Raw genomic sequence first — 23,428 nt, forward strand, 5'->3', positions numbered from 1 at the left:
AGTGTTGCAGCTCAAACATGATGCCCCCAAACGGGGAGAACAACGCTCTAGGGCGTCGCCGTCATCTCCACCAGCAAGAACGCCGATGAGGGCTTTCGCCCGGAGCATCCCAACCCCTGCACGCTCACGGCTCAACACTCCCGGCCAGAGTCACGGCAGCCCATCCGGGGCGACGTCGCCGCCGTGCCTCCTCGCACCACACCACCGTACCTCCACCTCCGCTTGCTCGGCAGCAGTCATCCTCCTCGCGCCGTGCCCTGTGCCACCCCACGCACAGCACCTCCTCCGCGCCGGCATCACCTGCGCGCCGCTGTCCTCCGCATCGTGCCCTACGCCGCCCCGCGCGCAGCCTGTGCATAGCGCCTCCTCCGCGCCGGCGCCACCTCCGCACTGCTGTCCTCCTAGGTGGCGGCTCCTCCACGCCTCCTTCACCGTCGGGCTGATGTGCCCGTGTCCTAGCACCTCACAACGAGGTCGCGCCTGCCACAAGCGATCCCGTGGCCCCTCGTTGCGTTCACCGCCACCGTGGCACGGGGACGCCAGATTCGGGCCACATGCCCACGCGCGGCACGTCACCAGCCCGGGGACGCCTTGCCTCCACTGCCGGCTGCCACCACGCGCTGGTTCCTCGCCCGTGCCGAGGCCGCCGCCGTGCGTGGACTCCTCATCCCTGGCCGGGCTCGCCAGCGTTGCGCGCGGCCTCGCTCCCTGTGCCAACTGTCATACCCGCCGTCCTCCACCCGGACCACCGCCGCCATGGCGCGTTTCTTCGGCCGGGACAAGCCCACCTACCAGGCCCTCCTCGTAGGCGCCGAGAAGGTCACGAGGACCATCCCGGTCATACTCATAGCCATCTCCTTCACCCTCGCCACGCGCCCCTTCCGAAAGCGGGAGGAGATGGCCACGAGTGCTGCCGCCGCCGCCGCTGCTGGTGGCGGCCGGCGGCTCCTCCGGTGGTCGTTCTCACTTGGCCACCTTGCCGGCTTCAACACCTTCTGGTACTCACACCACCTCCTCATCGTTGTCTACCTCCTGCTCAGCCTCCGCACTGCCCGTAGCTTGCCAAAAAGGGACGGCGGATCCGGGAGCGTGGAAGCCGGATCCGCCTATGGCGGGGCTGGATCCGGGCCACCGCCGCTCCGGCGCACCGCCCGGCCACAGGCACCTTGCGCCATCCCTCCCCGGCGTACAGGACCCGCGCCAGCCAGTTTGCCCCGCCGCCACCATCCTAGGGAGCCGTACGGGCTTCTGGCGACCCCCTCCGACAGCGGCGAGGTGGGCTCGAGAGGCAGGGTGGGTTGGCGGCGGCGGCTAGAGTGCCGCCTGTGTCGCCCGTGGGGGAGCGTCATTAGCGTGACGTTGAATGAGCGACACATTAACGTCCACCTAATATCCTTCCTATACACAAATTAACGTCCACACATTCAAGAAACAAAAACAGAAAAATATTATCTCTATTTTTCAGATGGACTCGGAACTGTTCTTAAATAAAAAAACACGTTCCCCTCCCTGTATCTATTGGTCTAATCATATATAACACATATTCCTATTAGATGCAACTAAATCAGGTCGTGTCGCTTAAAGTACTTCGTCTGCCTGCCATGGCGTGGAGTATGTGGAACGTATATGCTGATGATCACAATTTCCGGTAAATGTAAGGAAGTTAAAGTAGCTGAGAGGATACAACGGTGCAAATCGACGGACTCGACAGTACTTCCACTAAACAAATTGATGGATTGCAATTATACAAACGTAGTCTGACAACGATTAGGGAACATGTACACTGTAGTGACCGCAATCAAGCAAATAATGTTTTTGGATGTGATGAGACCGAACACATTTCAAAAGATCACATCTTATTTTTGTTTATGCGATGGTGCAGTAGTGGTTCTATGCATAATATTATGCAATAGATGATGGGAGCTTCTGGATCAATATTAGCAGATTTGTTCCTCCACTATGGACTTGATTTGGTATTTTTAAAAGCACATACAAACACACCCGTTCTAAAAAGAATCTCGTAAAATACACTTGTTCCCTTGATTGTTAACTTCTCTAATAAAGCTTCAGATTGTAATCGTAATTCTTCCTTATTTTGATCTTGGTCTCTCTTCAGAAAACAAATGTTGCAAAGCAACAAGTTGATACCATTATTGGTTCAGAGCAAGAATGGTGCATTATTGGCTCTGGTGTTAGGAGTGGTCCGTGCCTGCTTCCTAGTTGGATCCACAATCAGGGTCCTTATCTGATGACAGAGTAGCTGGTAAGCATTCTTTGTATAATCTTTCCTTGGAGAGATAGAGATGTGATCAAGAAAACAACCACAATGCTTGCTCAGACATCACTGACCTTCTCCTAACATGTCAGTTTGCATCACCATGCGATAAGTAACACGACACCTTTAAGCTACACAATTGACTTGCATGCATCAACAGCAGGATAGATGTTGTGATTCAACCAAAGAAGAAGAAGCAAACAATTTCTATTTCTCCTATAATCTGGATTCTACAAAAATAGAAGCTAGTGTGCTATATAGATCCTTATGTTTCATGGAATTATCTAACATAACTGAGTGTCCTGTTAGAATTCTAGAAATATCAAAAAATTACCTAACAAGTGCACTACTTCTTGCATCGTTCATGCATTAACTTACCTCCCATGAAAAATGATCTTTGAAGTTGGAGCTGCATTCTTTGAAGTGTACTGAAGAACCTCTTCCTACCACTCAGACCCCGGCATAGAACCAAAGTACATTGAATGTAGACGCAACACGTTATGCGTCCCATTCATTCGCATACGGCTAAAAGCATGCTCATAATCTAGACTTAGCACCTACTAAAGCTAGGATCGATCACGTCATTGACACCGGCATACTCATCTAGGCGAGGCGAGGGAGCATAACTTGGCAGCACTCGTGTCTACCACCTAGTCGTCTTCAGTTTCTCTTTTCTTAGACGACGCTCCAGTACTACTTGAGCTAACATAAGTTGCAGAGATGGCCACGGCAATTGGATATTCCTGCTGGCTTGTGCCGTCCATGGCGCCGCTGCGTAGACGATTATTAACAGATGCACTGATCGATGGCGACATGCTGATTAAACTTGGTCTTGTCATTCCTCCTAGGCCATGATAGAGGACGCACTAGCGAGTAGTTGGGGTGTGATCGAATGTGATTAACCTATGTCTCTTTTCCTGGAAAATTATACTATATCTGTGCTCGTCGACTGTACACGATGGAGCCAGGCCTGGCCATTTATTTGGTGTACATGTGCGTGATGATGCGGAGGTGTTTATTTGGATTTCTTGATCACTGATTGGTGCTTGTTAGGCAAATGTCGATCGAGCAGGAAAGATCAGTACTGACAAGGGGTGGTTTGGTAGGTGCGTTCGTGTGTGTGCTATCCCCGCTTTCCTTTGTGGCGAGTTGTTGGTGAAGGAGATGGGATCCTAATGTTAGGCCAGGATGGGATGGGATCACTCACTCTCAACAAATGGAAGCACCGCGTAGGGGCTCCTGATGAGGATCTCCACATACTAATGCAAGTGGCAATTATGTATGATTAAAGTGGCATTGCGCGAGCTGAAATATTTCCGATCAAACTTCTGGAGACACAGCGACAGCTCGATGGTTGCAGATTGAGAACCCTGAGTGATGTGATAGATAATGTGTTACTGTTGGCCAATAGCATCAAGCGCATCTGGTGTAGTGGTATCATAGTACCCTCCCACGGTACTGACCGGGGTTCGATTCCCCGGATGCGCAAAGTTTTTTTACTTCTTTTGCAACTTTTCTCTTTTTCTCCTTTTATTGTTCTTATTTAATTCGGTCACAACTCGCAACGTATGAACTTCTACTGCATGTCTTCTAGCGTAGTTTCTCAACCGGATTTTCGATCGTCTACCCCCAAAAAAACTTGACTTTTTTTATCGATCGCAGTTGCGTTCAACCACAATCCTGTTTCTGTGTCACCGACGTGCAGCAGAACTGCGGGCCTGAGATGATAGAATGGTACCGGTGGTAGAATGCGCATGCGTTGAGAGTAAGTGGGCCGAAATAGCCCGTGGGCCTTCTGTCAAGCAGCTTTGCTTGGGCTGTGTGACGGTCCAGTGGCACTGAATCATAATGTAACTTTTTTCGAGACTCTGTATAGACGCCACGCAATAACGATTCAGCCTGCGCGCGCCGGCGCTTCCTGGCGCGCGAGGCTCTGACGCCCGCCGCGGGTCCGCAGCCCACGTGGCGACGTGCGGTGGTGCCGCTGGCCGCCGCGCGGACCGCGCCGTGCGCGCCTGATCATTTTCTTTTTCCTTTTCCTTTTTCTTTCTATTTAATTATTTTTATATTTTCTGTACTCAAGTAAAATATCTTATGCGTATAAGTCACGTGCATAAAATTATTTAACAACATTTTCGAAAAGTTGTGGCAACTATATGTGTATATCATAAAAGTTATACTACAAATTTTATCACATACGTGATGTTAGGAAAAAATTATACGTATAAATCGTGTGTGTAAGTATGAATTTATAAAAGAAATTAAAAAGTTTTCTTTTAGAAATTATACGTATAGGTTGTACGCATAAGTTTTGCATGCTAAAGTTGTGGTACAAATTATCTCATGATAAATTGTTAGGACGAAATTATACATCATGATAATAAAAAATGGAAAGACGCTTTCCAAGAATGGAAAGCTCGGGGCTGTCGGGATCTTTGGCTGAAAATCTCCCAGGCGCGCGCTAATTAGGAGGCCCTAGACGCCACGTGCATGGACGTACGCTTTATTCCGGATGCACGCACACCCTAGCTACCACTATTATTCTATTAACGTGTCTAAAAAACATGACTGTATATATATGTCTTGTTACGATCCAATACGGAATACATGGACATGAAACTCATGTCAAATAAAATAATCCCAAAACTTTCGTACGTGGTAGCCACTCCACGCACGTCGTACGTATACCCCCACGGCCCCACCCATACGCCGTATGTGCAGACACAGAATGAAACCAGCAGGTAGCTCATTATTAGCTACACCCCTAGCTAGGCAGCGGGCGCTGAGGCAGTCCATGTCATCACACCCTACGGGATGCGCCAACGCAGGCTAGCTAGATCATATGCGCGCGCGCGCGAGGCGCGACGCATGGCAGGATCCCGGCCAAAACCCCCCTGCTGCTTGTCCCCGAGCGCATGCACGCTGCCATGCACATATCGCGTCACTGACGACCTCATCGGCTCAGCCATGCATGCAGCTAGCCGTATGCATGCCTGCCTGCGGCTTGCGTGTCCACGGGATATTCCCCCCGCCCGCCCTGCGCCCCTGCCTGTGTGCCCCTGGCCCCTGCACGATGACGTGTGCATGATCCAGCGCTCCAAGCTTTCAGGCAACCACGAGAGGCACGCAGCAGCTATATAGAGACCCGAGCTGATAGACAGATGGGAGACGTGTCTCTGTCTCTCCAGCTAGCTTGCTGGTACGCACACCCAGCACAGATCACTACTCGGCACTGATCTTACATGTACTATGCTTGAGCTTGACATGCACCGTATTGCCCGGCCATCTATCAGCGGCAGCAGCATGCATGCATGCATGCATACGTTCTGCCAATGGCATGTGAGTGTACTTCCCAAAGCTCGTGCGCGAGAGAGAGAGGAGACGTCCGTCCTCAGCCTCGGCGGGCAGCTCGGCTCGATCGATCGATCGCCGTCACGTGAGCTTTGGGAGCTAGTTTGCCGCCCCGAGAATCCTAGACAGTGACGTACAACGCGCAGGCATCCGCATGCATGCACGTGACCTCAATCCTGATCGTATATGTACACATCGGAGCCTAGAGTCCTAGACGTACTCGATCAGCCATATACCAAACGTGAAATCATTGCTCGAAAAGAAGCCGGGGACGTTTCTACTTTCGTTTCGACGGGTTACACATGTACACGAGATGCGTTGGCGAAGATACTGTTGGGGGCTAGTTTGTCAGGTATCTAGCTAGGGCGCCCTAGGCACCTCTCGCTACCATATATCTGTACATACACAGTTCAATAATTGAAGGACGACGAGCGCGTTTTTTGTATTTTTTAGTGGTGCATACGTGTATGTCAGTCGCGCATGCATCTAGTTCCAGTTCAAAAGCAGCCCATCGATTCCCAGTATCAACTGTATCTAGCAAGAGTCGTTTAATCTGATCGAGATACATGCATGTGTGAACCTGCAAAAAGTACGCAAACAAAGTCCAACTTTTTTACAACAAAGGAAAGATTCAAAGATTAATAGAAGATTTTCGATGGGATATGCGATATTATATTATCCAGTTAATTATACTCCTTCCGCCTATTTATAAGGTGTGATATGACATGGCACGGTCTCATAAATTAAAGAGTGACCATTCGTTATCTTATATTATATTGTTTATGATTATAAACTTACTCCCCGTTGGGAGGGTTTCTCCCAAAACGGCTTCACTGGTGAAGCCAAAGCCGATGAAGCCAAAAATAACGGCTTCACCCGGCTTCCAATTCATTTTAGCATTGGCTTGCAAAACAACTTCACACTACAGTGCCTCATTTTGTGTAAAACATGGAAAGTCGAAGCCAAAATAAACCCTACCAAACGGGGTCTTATAATTATTGGAGAGTATTTGATTACAAATCCAATCGTGTCAAGTTTGCATTAAAAAATAAAAGGTTGTTAGATAAATTATTAGTCAAAGATTGTAAAGTTTGAATCTTGATATGCGTGTGCCCTTTATAAATAGAAACAGAGGGACATTAGTTAGTAAGACTCAAGACATGTACGGCAATGTTTGTTGACAGCAGAAACAGAAAAATGCTATATTAGGACAGAACATGCAATTCATTTCCCCCCTGCAAGTTGCATTTGTCACCATCTCTGTACAAGTGTCGCTAATAGTGCTTTGAATTATTGCTGTCCCGCGTTTACTGGTGATGATATATAAGCACCAGAGAAAGAACTTCTGCCTTTGCCTTAATAATAAGGGCATGTGCAGCAACGGAGCATTGGCTACATATGCAATTAATAACGTACAGTAACTTTTCCAGAATACGATCGACTTATCAAGAGTTTCTGGCTGCCTCACGAGAAACTAAATACATGAAACAAGACAAGTCCATTTCACGCAAGGCAGTGCAAGACAAAAGGTCAGGCTTGCGAGGATATGGGCCAAATGCGAGTACTTGCCAATCTGTGCGTACCCAACAAAACCTCAACAACAGTCCGAGTTCACGAGATGTTTGTCAAAATTCCATGCAGCCAAACATCGGCTCAGAACCCTGCTTCCCCTGCCACAGCCTGACCCTGCCCCAACTCTGTCCACAGACAGGTACTACCACAGTGTCCGCACTGTAATCGAATTGGATAGCACCAATAGCGGCCTTCTCTTTGAGAGACGTACAGTACACTGATGGAGGTATCGTTACTTCGGTACTAAAGGAGGTCTTTATACTAAAGGAGGTCTTTAGTACCATTGTGCAACCGTTATTGTTACTTCGGTACTAAAAGGGAGCCTTTAGTACCGGGTCAAATAACCGGTACTAAAGGGGTATTAAAAACAATCTGCCGACCGGAGCCCCGGCACCCCGTCGTTGTCCACCCGAGCGCCAGAGCCCCGGCCGCACAACACCTGAACCCCGCACCAGAGAGGAGGGGGGGAGGGGGGGGGGGGGAGAAGGAGGGAGGCGGTGTACTTACGCTGCTCAGCCACTGCCGCCCGTTGCCGCCGCCGTCGCTCCTCAGCCCGTCGGTTGCCGCCGCCGCCGGGTCTGTGGGAGAGGTGTTCGCTACTCCAAGATCCACGCGCTCCTTGCTCCACCACGCCTGCTGACGCGCCGCCGCTGCGTCCTCCCGCCGGAGCTCCGCCGCCGCTCCTTGCTCCACCACACCTTGCCGACGCTCTGTCGCCTTGCCGCACCATATCTTCTTGCCTCCGCCGCTCCTTGCCCTGCTGCCGCTCCTCGCCACATGTAAGAGGTGAGGGGCGAGCGGAGGGGGGAGGAGAGGGGCGGTGAGGGGATCGATCTGTGTGGGGGGAGAGAGGGCGGGGAGAAGAAGAGAGAGAGGCGCGGATGAGTGGCTGGATGAGGGGGGGACGAGCGGATAAGTACGTGTGGGGAAGGGGGTGAGCGTGGGAGAGGTACCCTTGTAGTACTGGGTGGAGGCTTCACCCAGTACTAAAGGCCCTCAAGTACATTAGTACCGGTTGGAGGTTTCAACCGGTACTAATGGGTGACCTTTAGTACCGGGTGAAGCGTCCACCCGGTACTAAAGGGCGTCACGAGGACTCCTCAGGGACTAGCCGTTAGACCTGGTACTAATGCTCATATTAGTACTGGATCAAAATACAACCAGTACTGAGTCTCGGACGAATGCTGAGTTTTCCAGTAGCGGTACGTTATCACCAATGACAATCAGTTTTTCCATTGTATAGGTCTGTGCGACGAATGGCTACCAGCTAATGACTGATCCACACACGCGCTTGCTCGAAGCATCTTCATCTCCAGTGCTCCAATGATTTTTTTGAAGCAAACAGTGGTCCAATATAATTTCTATGATCGACGCTTAGAGATGGACAAGAGCTTTACTATACAATATATATTCTTGTATAATACCCTCATGTGGGTTTGTTGGATTATTTTAAGCCAAGGAGATAATCAATAATAATGAACTTTAATTATTGACACCCCTCTATTTCTTTCTTTCTTTCTATAAGGTGTATTAGGATTTGAAAACGTCTTACAAAGTATAGCTTGATCATTAGTTTCTCTTCCGATATATTTGGCTACTAACCAGTATATTATTAAAAAAATATGTGAAATACCAATGTTTTGCATATTTGCATCTATTCTACAATACTAAACGTACACACAAGTTAACTAACTGCTGGTCTGTTCACAATTTATATAGTTTAATTTGACTTTTTAAAAATCTTAATAGCTAGTCCCCCACATTTAAAATGGAGGAAGAGTATGTATCTTATTATGAGTACGTATTAAGCTTGTGTTGATTCAGAGTCGATCTCAAGACAACAAAATGCAAGTTGCAGATTACTCACGACGCCATGCATGGAAGAATACAACCTTGACATCTGTCATGGTCCATATATAGCTAAACATCCTGCTGGTATGGGGACTTGCATGTTCGGAAGTGATATGGTTTATTAATCAGAAATATTATTTTTGCTTTGATTAACCAGTGGTCAGTGGTCACCACTGCATGCATGCATGATCCACTAAACGGGCTGTTGATTACTAGCAGTAACGAACTCCAATTTGATGTACGTGGGAGACTAGCTAGGAAGCTTATAATTGAGCTAGAGTAGCTTATAACTAGGGCTTGATCTTAGAGAGTGGGACCGAGAGCATATCACAGCTCAGCAGCAACGCACATTCCCTGCACTAGCAAAGGGGAGGATGACGTCTGCCCAATAAACTAGCTAGGGGAATGTGTGGAATGTTGCTGTCACCACAGACAGATCGATGACGATGGGAAAAAAGGGTCACCTCAGGTTGATGGATGTGAAAATTTCTGTGCGTGGTGCGGAGGAGAGAGATGAGAGAGGGAAAGAGGGCAGGGAAGGAGCTATCACATTCTCTCTCTCTCTTCTCCCCTACATGCACAAATTTCCAGCAAGTGGGACACCTCCTCATTGTTCACTTATGCGACGAGGGCAGCAGTCAAATCAGGCAATGGAATCTTCGTATGTGAGCCCCTATCACTTACTTGTAACCATAGCCATTTGGGTAATTCAGTCAAGGCTTGGTTAAACGCACCTCTGCTATTATACTTCAATCGTGCATTTTTAACAGCAGCAAATTAAAACACAACAACTAGCCCAGCTTTGCGTACTGATCGATCGTGCTGATCGAGTACTTGACAGGAGTCCCACACCAACCGAGAGGCTAGCTACATGCACGCACGGCACGCCGCCGCGGCGCCCATGACTGGACGACTAGAGTTAGCGCTAGCGTCGCATGTGAATACATGGCCTGTACGAAAGGGTCCAGCGGTACGTGACAGTGTGACGACACTCGCGTCCCCTGCGCGGCATGCATGGGGACAAGTAATAAGCTAGGCCCCGGCACGCTGCTGATCAGTCATCACACGCCATGCCGTGCCATAGCGGGACGCCGGGACATCCACGTGCAGCGCGCTGCGCGCGTCGATCGGAACGGCCAGCAGCGGGCACGACCGTTTCCCACCCCGCGCGCGCGCCCGCGAGCGAGAGGCATATGCAGCTAGCTCGGCGGCAAATCAAGGGGTGGTGCTTGGCCTGGGCCTCGTCACGGGGAGCACGAGCAGTCGAGCACGTACGTACACCCCGCGTGATCGCTCGCGTATAGGGGCGCACGATATTTGGTCGGAGGATAATGAGCATGCATGGGGGGCGATCGGTCTCTCCGTGACTCCGTCGATCAGCCACGCTGGATACGATGGCGCGTGTTTGAATCAGCGGAACGCCTACGCTGCGTTCATGTCATGTATGCGGTGTCGTGTGCATGCGCTTGCGGAGTTATATATACATGCGGACGAGGTGGTGGACGCGGATTGATCAATGGGTTCCGATGTCGTTTGGGGGCAAAGGGATAGCCGCGCGGAATGTACGTCGATCATACTACCGTTAAGCCACCGCCACCGCGCGGGCTACCGACCGGCCGGCGATGGTCGGTGAGCCGGCGTGGGAGATGATGGACCGGCGATACACAGCGTGCATGCCCCTTTCAAAACTTGGTCATACTTAGCCGGCTTGCCGCGTGATTCATATATGCGTGTGCACTTGCATATGACGCTTGACGCGTCAGTTTTTTGGAGCTTGAGCTTCATCTTAAAGCACACTAGCTTCCATGATCCCATCTAGCTTATAAGTCCAACAGTGTCGTAAGACGTATTGAGATGGAACCAGTCCGCCCAGCTTTGAGTTTCGGCTCACCTTGGGTGCTCATATTTTTCATCCAACCTTTTTTTTCAGCGATAGGTGACTGCTGATAAAACATTTTGGATTTCATCAATCTCAAGATCCGCCGACCCATTCGCTCGAAGACGTTCAGAAAAGGGAAATATAATTCAAATACATCAAAATTTTCTCGAAGATTTTTTGAAGAAAGAAATCCAAAGAAAATGCTAAGAGCTCATTAAACAAGTTCCATAAATTTCAAATAAAATATTAAATAACTTTAGAAAACAATTTAAAGATTTATTGGGTATCTTATTTTTCAATTATATAACTTGTTCACGAGCTCTAGTTATTTCTGTGGGATTCCTTATGTCAAAATTATCACTAGAATTTTTCTAAAACTTCTGAAGGTATTTGAGTTTCGTTTCCTCTTTTAAATTAAATATTTTTCTCTCACATCAGCCCTTAACCGCTTTCACTGGCCGAGGGGCCAAAACTAGACAATATTGGAAGTTGGGGTAAATACCAAAACTAGAAAGTATTGGTATTTGGGTCAAATATTAGAAAAACTAAAGAGTTGATGGGCCAAAATGATTTTTCCTATACATTAATTGCCAAATAATTTAAACTCTAGATGCCTTCGATTCAAACTATAAATATATCTAGGTTTACTGAACCTTTTTTTTTTGCGAAACACAGTATCCTCCGAAAGACCGATCCGGCAATAACCACTGGCGTCCTGTTATCGACGGGCACATCGCCTACCACTTAAAAATAGCACCGGTTAAATCCTGCAATAAATCTAAAAATAATGTGAGCAACGGTACCGAGTTGAGGACTGAAATCCTGGTGGGCAGATTCCACCATAAAGAACTTTACTGAGTGTAACTCAGTTCGCTATGACCATCAATTTTTTTAAGTATCTTTGACCATCATTGGCCAATAGATTATATAGATTTACAGTATATCGTTTAGTTATTTAACTAGATTTATTATAGAAATACTTCCATAATATATAATATTTTTATTTAAAATTACTTTGTTAACACATGATAACTTATTCCGTTACATCTTTTCGGGTAGTTACATCTTTTAGCTTTGAGCGCCAATAGCCAATAAGCACAGGGAGCAGCTCCCGCAAATTAAACCTATATTTTTCTGCAGGAAAAATTGCGTCCACAGACGTACAATCTGATTAGACTGCCAGTTCAATTAATCGGTTGTCCCCCGTCACAACACAACAAACGGGCGCTAACTCATGAACTCTACATTTTTTTTCTTTATTCTGCCAGCCATTAGTTTGTTGCGATTGGCACGTGTGGGCTGGCGCCAACACGAGGGGAACAGACAAGGCGCGGCCGCAAAATCTACCCCCGTGAAAGCATTTCCTTTGGAGCCTTGTGATGCTAGCCGCTGCATGCACACCTCATCGCTTGCAAAAACAAACAAAGTTCCCGAGTAGTATTATCGTGCCATAAAATGTTGATCTTCCATGCATGCCGTTCCATGGAGTCACAAAAATACAGCTAGCCAAGCACACGGATCGAATTCTCTAGAAATAGACCATGACTAAATAAAGTACGCATAAAAATATTGCACCAAGATTCTCCAAAATAAAAGGGCATCAAAGAATACAATCTTGGCCTCAAAGAAATTTGTCTATCATTGCCACTGGAGCCACAGAATCCTGCGAGTTCTGACTAAAAGGTGCTTGCACATCAAAAGGCAATAAAAGGGTACCCTCGATTATAATCTGTACGATAGGTAATAGATTTTGATACATGAGTCATTATTCTCGGTAATAGTTAATAATCTTAATATTATTTGTGGATAGTAAAAAGACTAACATCATAACCACTTCGATCTTTGGTACTCTCTCCGTTTCAAATTGCATGTCGTTTTGGCATTTTAGGTACATAATTTTTTCCTACAATTTGGAATGGATGGACTGGGCTATGCTATAGAAACAGAGTTAGTCTTATATACTTTTCTTATACAATGAGCGGCTGAAGTGTTCAGGTGGTGAAGGCAGTGCCAGCATAATAGGGAGGCAACACGATAGCTCTGCACCCCGGACAATGAGGAGGCCCAGATACAATCACGCTACAATAGGAGAAGCAGAGAGAAGATGGAGGATGCACTTAATTAGGCAGTTATAGGTATGCGAGAACTGAAAACTCAAATTTCAAATGGTTAGATAACAAAAATTTTCTGATGGAGTCCACAGATGTTTGGTCCAACCTTGTCAGGATGTAGCTACTTTTAAATTTATTCTAAGTTAAAATGTTTTATATTTAACTACCAATATCTCTAAAGTAATTTATTTCACATAAAAACACACATGATGCTATGATAGTTTGTTTCATGATTTCTCTGCTAACATCATTTTTACGTTACCAATCTTTATGATTTTTATGCTATTAATATTATTAAAGTTAAAAATTCTTTTGACGGACAAATATAAAAGTAGCTATATGAAAACCGAGAGAGTAGATGCTCATAACAAGTTGGTCAGTTCAGTTGAAAATCATCTAAACAAAGATTGCCTCGAAAAAGAAAATCGTCTGCAGAAGCAGAACTATTCGCTTGCCCCTGCTGCATGTTGCCTTAACGTGATGGGCGTGAATGATATGGTCTCTCTTGTTAGATATTTGAGCTTGGTCCATATAAATCATTCTGAATAAATCTCAAAGGTCCATTAGCGTAGGAGGGATGCACCATCTATTAGTCATGTATTGCTAATAGATGAGGGTGCGGGGGTTTCCTCCCTATAAGTATGGACCAACCCCCTTATGGAAAAAATGCACCATAGACTACTATACGGGAAAGCCCCCAGGTTAGGGTATCCCTAAGGTGGTCTATACGAGTTAGTTTTTGCTGCGCCACCACTGTGGTCTTCTCCATTCCGTTGCATCGGTGTGTACCGGCGAGCAGGAGAGCAGGTCTCCGGAACCACTCGTCCTTGTGATCCTGCATCAGGAGAGAGCGAATAAGGTTTTTGGAAAGCGCTCCGCATGACTGCTCAAGTTCGTCATCACAGCTCGTTCTCCGTCCAAGTCAGGCGTTGCAACGCATCCTCACCTTCAGCACTGGCTGCTGTGATCCGTCCGCAACACCGTCGTCATCCCGTCAGCACCTCTCGTCATCACGTCTTCTGGTATGTTAGAGTTTTGCATGCTAGAATTGTCTCTTGTCATGATTTATTTATTTCCGAAATTAACACAACAATTGCCTCATTATCCAACAATCCAAAAACCTTAAAATAGGCAATCTGTTGATTTTTCGATGACTGGTTTTGCTGAGTCACTGAGGCCAGAAAAGTTTTCTGGTGTGAACTTTAAGATATGGCAATCAAAGGTTCGTCTATGGCTTAATGCGATGCACATCTGGGACACAAGAAAAGGCAAACCAGAAGGCGAACTGACTGCTGAGCAGCAGCAGAAGTTCGCGGATGCCAATAATCTTTTCGTGGGATGTATCATCGACGTGCTCTCTCACTGTCTGATTGATGTCTATGTGGACTCGACAGATACAAAGGAGTTGTGGGGTGCTTTAGTTACAAAGTATGGTGGAACATGGAGAGCATCCATGACTACAGGATGGTGAACAACCGTTCTATAGTAGAGCAAGCGCATGAGGTACAGTGCATTGTGAAGGACCTTGAGCAACTCAAGTGTGAGATACCCGGCAAGTTTGTGATTGGATGCATTATTGTAAAATTTCCTTCCACGTGGAGGAATTTCGCCACAACTCGAAATTTAGGAGACAGGAGATTGTTGAAAACCTGATATCATCTCTTGATGTTGAGGAGAAGGCTCGGATGAAAGATGCTACTGATAAAGGAGATTAAGGCTAGTCTAGCGTCAACATGGTGCAGTAGTTTCCACGCAACAAGAATAAAGGGAAAAAATAAGATCATTAAGACTACTACCTTCAAGAAGAAGAATATGAACAAAGCCGAGTTGTCTTGCTATACCTGCAGCGAGTTGGGACATTTCTCAAAGGATTGTCCAGATCGCGTAGATCGCAAGGATAAAAGGGCTACTCATGGATCTGGATCCAAGAATGTCAACACAGTGACCATAGGCAACACTGAAGATGGGTAGGTAATTTACCTACTATTCTTTCAGTTTTTCAATCTACCAGTTGGTGGCTTGATACGGGTGCCAATGTTCATGTGTGTGGTGACATATCTATGTTCTCTTCTTACCAGGTCGCTCATGATTCCTCCGTCCTGATGGGGAATAGGTTACATGCTTCTATTCATGGTGTTGGCACGGTAGATCTGAAGTTTACTTCGGAAAAAATTATGCAGCTAAGGAACATGCAGCATGTCCCTACTATCAACAAGAATCTTGCGAGCGGCTCGGTCCTGTGCAAGGACAGATTTAAGGTAGTGTTAGAGTCCAATGAATTAGTCGTGTCGAAACATGGACAATTTGTTGGTAAAAGTCTATGATTGCGGAGGTTTGTTCCACTTTTCCCTTGCAAATTTTTGTAATAAGTCAGTGAACTATATTTGTGACAATGTTAGTGATGATGTGAGTACTTGGCATCCACGTCTATGTCACGTTAATTTTGGTTTGATGTCTCAGCTTTCCAGCATGTGTTTAATTCTAAACTTCACCATTGCTAAAGGTTCTAAATGCCATAGTCGTGTGCAATCGAAACCACCTTGGAAGCCTCACAAGGCAGTTGAGGAGAGAAACTTGGCACCTCTAGAACTCATACATTCTGATCTCTGTGAGATGAATGGTGTATTGATAAAAGGTGGAAAGAGATGCTTCATGACATTGATTGATGATGCGATTAGATTTTTCTATGTTTATTTGTTGCAAACTAAGAATGAAGCGTTAGACTACTTTAAAATCTATAAAGCTGAAGTTGAGAATCAACTAGAGAGAAACATTAAGCATTCAAGGTCAGATCGTGGTGGCGAATATTTTCCTAAAATTTTTGATGAATTCTGTGAGGAACATGGTATTATTCATGAGAGGACGCATCCCTATTCGTCTGAATCAAACGGGGTTGCTGAGATGAAAACCGCACGCTAACTGATCCTGGTTAACGCCATGTTAGACACTGCTGATTTATTTAAGGCATAGTGGGGTGAGGCTTTATTGACTTCATATCATGTCCTGAATAGAGTTTCGAACAAGAATAAAGAGCAAACTCCATATGAGATGTGGGTTAGGAGAAAACTTTCACTTTCTTATTTGCGCACTTGCAGGTGCTTGGCGAAAGTCAATGTATCAATTTCTAAGAAGCGCAAGTTGGGACCTAAGATAGTGGATTGTATCTTTCTAGGATATGCTTAGAGGAGCATTGCCTATAAATTTTTAGTAGTTAAATCAGAGGTATCTGATATGCATGTTGATACTATTCTGAAATCTCGTGATGCAACATTCTTTGAGAATATTTTTCCTATGAAAGATATGCATATCACTTCTAGATTTTCCTCTGAGATAATTCTTGAACCAATTGCATCTATTGAGTCTTCTGAACAATTTGATGAGCATGAGGAGGTCATTGAGAAGGATGACAATGAGGCTCCTAGAAGGAGTAAGAGACAAAGGATTGCAAAATCATTTGGTGATGATTTTACTGTGTACCTTGTCGATGATACACCCACATCCATTGCTGAGGCATTTGCATCTCCAGATGCAGATGATTGGAAAGAAGCTATCCATAATGACATGGACTCAATTCTTTCTAATGGAACCTGGGAGCTCACTGAATGACTCTATGGCTGCAAACCACTGAGTTGTAAATGGGTGTTAAAGAAGAAGCTTAGACCTGATGGTACTATTGAGAAGTACAAGGCACGACTTATGGCCAAAGGCTACACACAAAAAGAAGGCGAAGATTTCTTTAATACTTACTCACCTGTCGCTAGATTGACCACAATTCGAGCACTACTTTCTTTGGCTACCTCATATGGTCTTATTGTCCATCAGATGGATGTAAAGATAGCTTTTTTAAATGGAGAGTTGGATAAGGAGATCTATATGGATCAGCTTGATGGATTTGTGGTGAAGGGTCAAGAAAGTAAAGTAAGGTGTGTAAGTTATTGAAGTCTTTGTATGGCCTGAAACAGGTGCCTAAGCAATGGCATGAGAAGTTTGATAGAACTTTAACTTCTGCGGACTTTGCCATAAATGAGGCTGATAGATATATGTACTATCGCCATGGTGGGGACGAAGGAGTTATATTATGCTTGTACGTGGACGACATACTAATCTTTGGTACGAATATTGATGTGATCAATGAGGTAAAGTGTTTTCTACCAAAGAGTTTTGATATGAAAGATTTATGAGAAGCTGATGTTATTCTGAACATTAAGCTGATTAAGGATGAGAATGGGATTACTCTTTCGCAATCCCATTATGTGGAGAAGAATTGATCCGCTTTGGCTACACGGACAACAAGCGTTCTCCAACTTCTTATGATCCTAGTGTGATACTTCGAAAGATTAAGAAATTTGCGAAAGATCAACAGATTATTGGTTCACTCATGTACTCCCTCCATACCGTTTTACTAGGCGCGAGAGGCATCATACCAGATACCAAGATGACGTATTAACTCAGCCAGACTAACCGGCACGTGGCATGCACGGAGTAACTGCCTCATGCATGCAGGGATGTATTAACTCTCCATTTCCTACCTGTTGTGCATATTTTTCACTCCTAAACTGAGTTGGCGCTCTTTTTCTCTCGTTTTTAGTACACCCAAGTAATTAAAGGATCCTCGATAACCCAGCTCGCTTCCTATACTAGTAGATTTGAAAAATGGGTGCGCCTGGTTAAACAGTACAGAGGGAGTACTTAGCTAGTGCAACGAGACCCGACATATCTTTTGCTGTGAGCAAATTGAGCAGGTTCATATCAAACCCGGGTTTTGGTCATTGGCATACACTTGAAAGGATTATGCGCTACTTGGTGGGTACTATGAGTCATGGGATTCACTATTCTAGGCACCCTGCTATGCTTGAGGAATATAATGACTCGAACTAGATTTCTGATGCTAATGAGCTTTATGCCACGATGGGTATGTGTTTACCCTTGGAGGTGGTGCAATATCATGGAGGTCTTGCAAATAGACCATTCTGACGAGGTCAACCATGAAGGTAGAACTTATTGCTTTAGATACAACCGGTGTTGAGGTAGAGTGGTTGCGTGAGCTCTTGATGGACTTGCCTGTGGTTGAAAAACCAGTGCCGGCTATCCTTAAGAACTGTGACAATCAAACTATGATAGTCAAAATGAACAGTACTAAAGATAATGCAAAGCCATCAAGATATGTCAAAAGACGACTGAAGTCTGTCAGGAAATTGAGAAACTTCGAAGTAATAAGTGTGACTTATATTCAAACAGAAAAAAACAAAAGAGCAATCACGGAATGTGATAGAAAGTGCATCGAGGGAGATGGGTATGAGACCCGTTTGAGTTGCCATAGTGGTAACCCAACCTATGTGATCGGAGATCCCATGAATTAGGATATGAGAAAAACAAACTTTTGGTTAACTAAGGAGAGTAATTATTTAACCCTCTATAAGTGAAGATGCAATACTCTCAAATATTGTAAGGCATGTGTGCTGTAAGGCAGGTTGGCTATATGCCTTAATATGATTCTATTGGCTTTGATAAGTGAAGATACTATCTTACGGAGCATTCTTGAAAGAACACACCTATATGAGTTTGGCTGTTAAACGTCGTAGTCTATGAGACTTGGGTGATCTCTAGTAAGCTCATGAAAGAGATCAGGGAGTACGACGTATGCGCTCCACCCACGGAGTAGGCTACTGGCAGCCAGGTACTGGTTATGACTTGGAGTGAAACTTGTCCGCACAAAACTAGCAATTCAAGGCATAGTCCATTGCCAAATCGTGGATGAGTATAGCTTGAAGCTCTAGGCAAGAGTTCAACTTAACAATCCTTGTTGAAACACTAGTATATCAAACAGTAGTGAGAAACATGCAAAACACCTAAATGGGTATTTGAGATCTGGTAGGAGATTGTTAGATATATGGGTTTGGCCCATTGTCGTTGTCAAGATTAGTGGATCAAGACTAAGACTAGTAAATTTCTTTTATGCGCGTAAGGCTTCGGATGGTGGCGTGGGAGACACGGGGTTTAGACTGGTTCGGGCAAGGTAATACCCTACGTCCAGTGTCGGGAGCTGCTCGTGTTGCCCACGCGGGGTTCTGTAGTAGGGGTTACAGGAGTGCGCGAGAGGGAGCTGATCCCAGGTCTCTTGGGTATGCACTAATGCTCTAGGTGGGTATGAGTGTGTTTTGGTGGCTTGGAAGCGTCGTTGTGCTTTTAGTTGTCTCTCCAGCCTCCTTTGTCTCAGGCCCCCGGTTCTCCTTTTATAGCGCAAGGAGGCCACCGAGGTTACAGGCGAGACCGGGTGTGAGGAGAAGTAAAAGAGATAAACAAGGCTAGGTAAAAATACAACACAAGGGGAAGGACCAAGTCCCTAGGCCACCGGTGTCCTCGCCGGCCTTCGGCCCTTGCTGGCGCATCTACCGGAGGAGGGCGGCCGCCGTCGCGTCCTGTCGATGGTCTCCTCGGCGGCTGTAGCAGCCGGGTGTGATGATGGCGTTTTGTCATGGCACCTGTGTCCGTTGGGGGAGGCGGTGAATCCCTCCATCTTGCTGACGGCCCGCGGAAGGCGGACGTCGCGTCCCTGCCGCCGGACGCGCGAGGCGCGAGAACGAGGGAGGCCTGCTCCGGGCGGCGCAGGCCATGAGTGCCCTGTAGCGAATCGGAGGAGGTCGCAGCCACTGTAGCTTGTACTGTGCAGCCGCGCATTGGTACTTGTGGCAGGTTTCGTTGGGGACGCGGATATCCTTCTTCCTGACAGAACTGCGGTGCATTTATGGCGAGATCGACAGGGGGACCCACGAGATCCGCGCCCAAGGTGGATTCTTGTCTGGAGGGCCCGGGTGAGCCCGACCCCCTGTGCCCTGAGTCGGGCGAGGCGGAAACTTGCAGCGGGGGGTCGGGCGCTCCCGACCCCAGGCCCGCGGGTCGGGCGAGGCGGAGCTTGGTCTTCAAGGGGTCGGGGGCGCCCGACCCTGGGACAAGGGGTCGGGCGAGGCGGAGCGTGGCTCTCGCCTCCCATATTGGGCCGACGGCAGTCTTTATTACCTTATGTGGGCCTGGGTCTTTATGTTTTGTTGTTTCCATGGGCTTTGAGAGGTCGTTAATATTTCCCCCCAACACCCATATAAATAATCCTTAATAAATCTCAAAAGCCCATTAGCGTAGGAGGGGGTGCACCATCTATTAGTCCCGTATTGCTAATAGACGAGGGTGCGAGGGTGCGGGAGGTTTTCCTCCCTATAAATACGGACCAACCTCCTCATGGAAATAATGCGCCATAGACTACTATACGGGAAGGTCACCAGGTTAGGGTATCCCTAAGGTAGTCTATATGAGTTAGATTTTACTTCTTCTATACTGTTGCGCCGCCACTGTGATCTTCTCCATTCCGTTGCGTCAGCGTGCACCGGCGAGCGAGAGAGCAGGTCTCCGGAACCACTCGTTCTTGTGATCTTGCACCGGGAGAGGACGAATAAGTTTTTTGGGAAGCTCAAGTTTGTCATCACGACTCGTCTTTCGTCCAAGTCAGGCGATGCAGCGTACCGTCGTCTTCAGCGCCGGCTGCTGCGATCCGTCCGCAACACTGTTGTTGTCCCATCAGCACCACTTGTCATCACGGCTTCTCGTATGTTAGAGTTTTGCATGCTAGAATCTCTTATGATGATTTATTTATTTCAGAAATTAATACACCAATTGTCTAATTATCCGACGTCTCTCCCCCGCCAGCTGAGACTGAGAGCCCCGCTCGACCTGCCTTTGTCGCGGTCGATCCTCCCTCAGAGTCCGATCCGTTCCAATGCTGCCGCTGCCACTCCGCAACAACGCGCCGTCGTCGTCGTCCCTGCTGCTGCGCGCGCGGCGTGTCCCCCCGTCCGCTCACGAGCAGATTCCCCTTCGCCGCGCGCTGCCCCCACCACCCGACCCGGCCGGCTCCCTCGCTCGCTCGTGCGCGCGCGCGACGACGACGTCACCGCTCACAAGTCACAAGCCGCTAGCGTTCTGGCAGTCAGGCGAGTACCACCACCACAAGTCGACGGATCACCGATGATGACACACCACGGTTCGGCTAGCGCGCGCCCTTCTCCCCCTCCGGCCGCGCTCCGGGCTCCGATCCGGCGTTGTCACATGGCAGATGGTGCCCGGCACGCCGGGGGGCGCGCGCGATGGCGTGATGGTCTCTCTCTCTCCCTCACCGCACCAAATTTTAAGGTTATCCCTGCCGGCCGGTTCTGCAAGCGCAGGGCACGCAGGCAGGCTCCAAGTTGCAAGGAAGCAAACAGGGGGGGGGGGGGGGGGGGGGGGGGGGGGGGGGGGTCGCGCGGGCTCCATGCCATGGCAGGGCAGCTTTTATTTTAGGCTCTCGCGAGCCGCTGCCAAATTGATCGAGCCGCCAAGAGGGCCTGCTGTAATAATAAAGTGTAAACTATAATAACGTCGTACGTACACTCGATCGTAAGGTAGCTGTGGTATCTACTGATGAATGCCGTGGGGCTTCTTCCATTCCTTTTGTTAAGTTTCGATCTCGCTGTGGAGGGAATGTTTGGTGAATGGTGCATGCTTCTTCTTCTTCTTTTTTGGCTAGGAATGGTGCATGCATGTTGGTGGTGATTCTATCTCTGATCGATGGCTACATCGAGCTACCTAGGAAATAAAATATGGGCTTATTTATATACGAGCTAGCTAGGACCACCACTGCTGACACGTAATATCACTCATGTCCGAAAATAAATATAAGTCGTTTTGTAAATTAAAAGGTACAGCCTATAATATGAGCTTTAACTAGCAGTTTTCCGTGAAAATATGATCGATATTGAAAAATATAAATGAGTACATGTTCTGACGAAAGTATAAATCTACCATTAATCTTATGTTGCCAGGCCACACTAGCTAGTACTCTCTCCATCCCAAATTTCTATTCGTTTTGGTTTTTTTTAAGAGCATGCATTTTTCTACGTATTTAGACATAGCATATATCTAGGTGCATATATATCTAGGTGCATAGTAAAAAGTTATGAATCTAGGAAAGACAAAACGAATACTAATTTGGGACGGAGGGAGTACCTAACAAATTCATTATGTGTTGATAGTTAGGGTTGAAAATGTTTGACCGGTCAATACATGGTATCAAAGATTTTCCTAGTGCGAGGGTGGTTGTTCTTCTTCATGGTTTATTATCAAGTGGCCAAGGAATATCTAGTCCAATTGTGGCATTTTTGAGAAACCAAAATAAATTAATTAGCAACAGGAATCCCCAGCTAACATTTCCCGGAAAAAAACCGTTGGTTACTTGATAAATGTCCCGTCGGAGTTACCTCAACTAGGCTAAAAACATACTTGGCAATTTCAGAAAATTATAAAGAGAACCAATCGCCGTCAGTCATATGCAAAAGAAAAAAAACACTCTAGCTAATCATGGTAGTCTTGTAGTGCGTAGAACAAAAAAAGTATGTACTGTTTGAAAGCGTGACCTGGGCTGTTTTCCATTATGGTCAGCATCCGAGGTGTGTCTCGTGTCAATCTAAATGCCACCACCTCAAGTTGCTCATATAGTGGCCAGAGGATAGTGATATCGGCTCTTTTATATGGAGTGGGAAACGTACGGAATCTTGGCGTGCATGCGCATTCCTTTAACCTGAGCAAACTCGACGGATGACGCACACGGGATGCAATGCAATGGGTTGCATTGGGCCTTGTCGCCAAACTCTTCTTTGCCTTATCTCCAACTCCTTGTACGTTTGAGCACTGCATTGCCCACAACTTGCATAATTGCACTGCCGCGCTGTAATGTAATTTAAAGTGTACGGTGCTATAGGCTTGCTTGGCCGCTTGGTGCGTTTCCCTCCAATCAGAATAAAGGAATCCACCCGAACCAAAACCTTTTACTGATTAAACCATTGGCTCTTCCGTCAGCAAAATAATCACGAGCAGTATTCCCTCCGTTCCACAATACTGTTTTTAGCGGTGGGGATGTGTATTATTCTTCTGGATTTGGTCGGTTGTATTATATATCGACTTTAACATATAAAATCGAGCACTCTACTCTCGATGAAGTACATACTGAAATTTGAATTAATGTTGCTCTATTGTTTGGAAAGGATGATTCTACCCTTAGTTAACCCTATCTAAAATGTGCATTTATGTTTTCGAATGTACCAACTGATTCTATGGACTATAGGGTGCATTTATTTAGTAGGGGCATGACTGGAAAATCTAGATAAAAGTTGCCTTGGACTTGTAGAACAAGAAGTATTTTGAAAATAGTTGAAGAATATAAAAAAACGAGTATTTTCTTAAAAACCGAGTACTGTAAAAGGGAGGGAAGTACTATACACGAAACATATATGCACCAGTGTAGTACTGTGTGGTACCTTTATATCTCTAGCTAGGCAATAGCAGACAGCAGGAAACATGGCAGCA

At 46.6% G+C, this 23,428-nt stretch overlaps 1 non-coding gene across 1 annotated transcript; it reads left to right on the plus strand.

Annotated features, from left to right (window-relative positions):
• Nucleotides 1-3,692: 3,692 nt before the first annotated feature.
• Nucleotides 3,693-3,763, plus strand: TRNAG-CCC (transfer RNA glycine (anticodon CCC)). The gene has a single exon. It is a non-coding gene; the product is annotated as a tRNA-Gly (tRNA).
• Nucleotides 3,764-23,428: the final 19,665 nt, after the last annotated feature.

Source organism: Setaria viridis, chromosome 9, assembly GCF_005286985.2.
Source record: "Setaria viridis chromosome 9, Setaria_viridis_v4.0, whole genome shotgun sequence".
Classification (NCBI taxonomy): domain Eukaryota; kingdom Viridiplantae; phylum Streptophyta; class Magnoliopsida; order Poales; family Poaceae; genus Setaria; species Setaria viridis.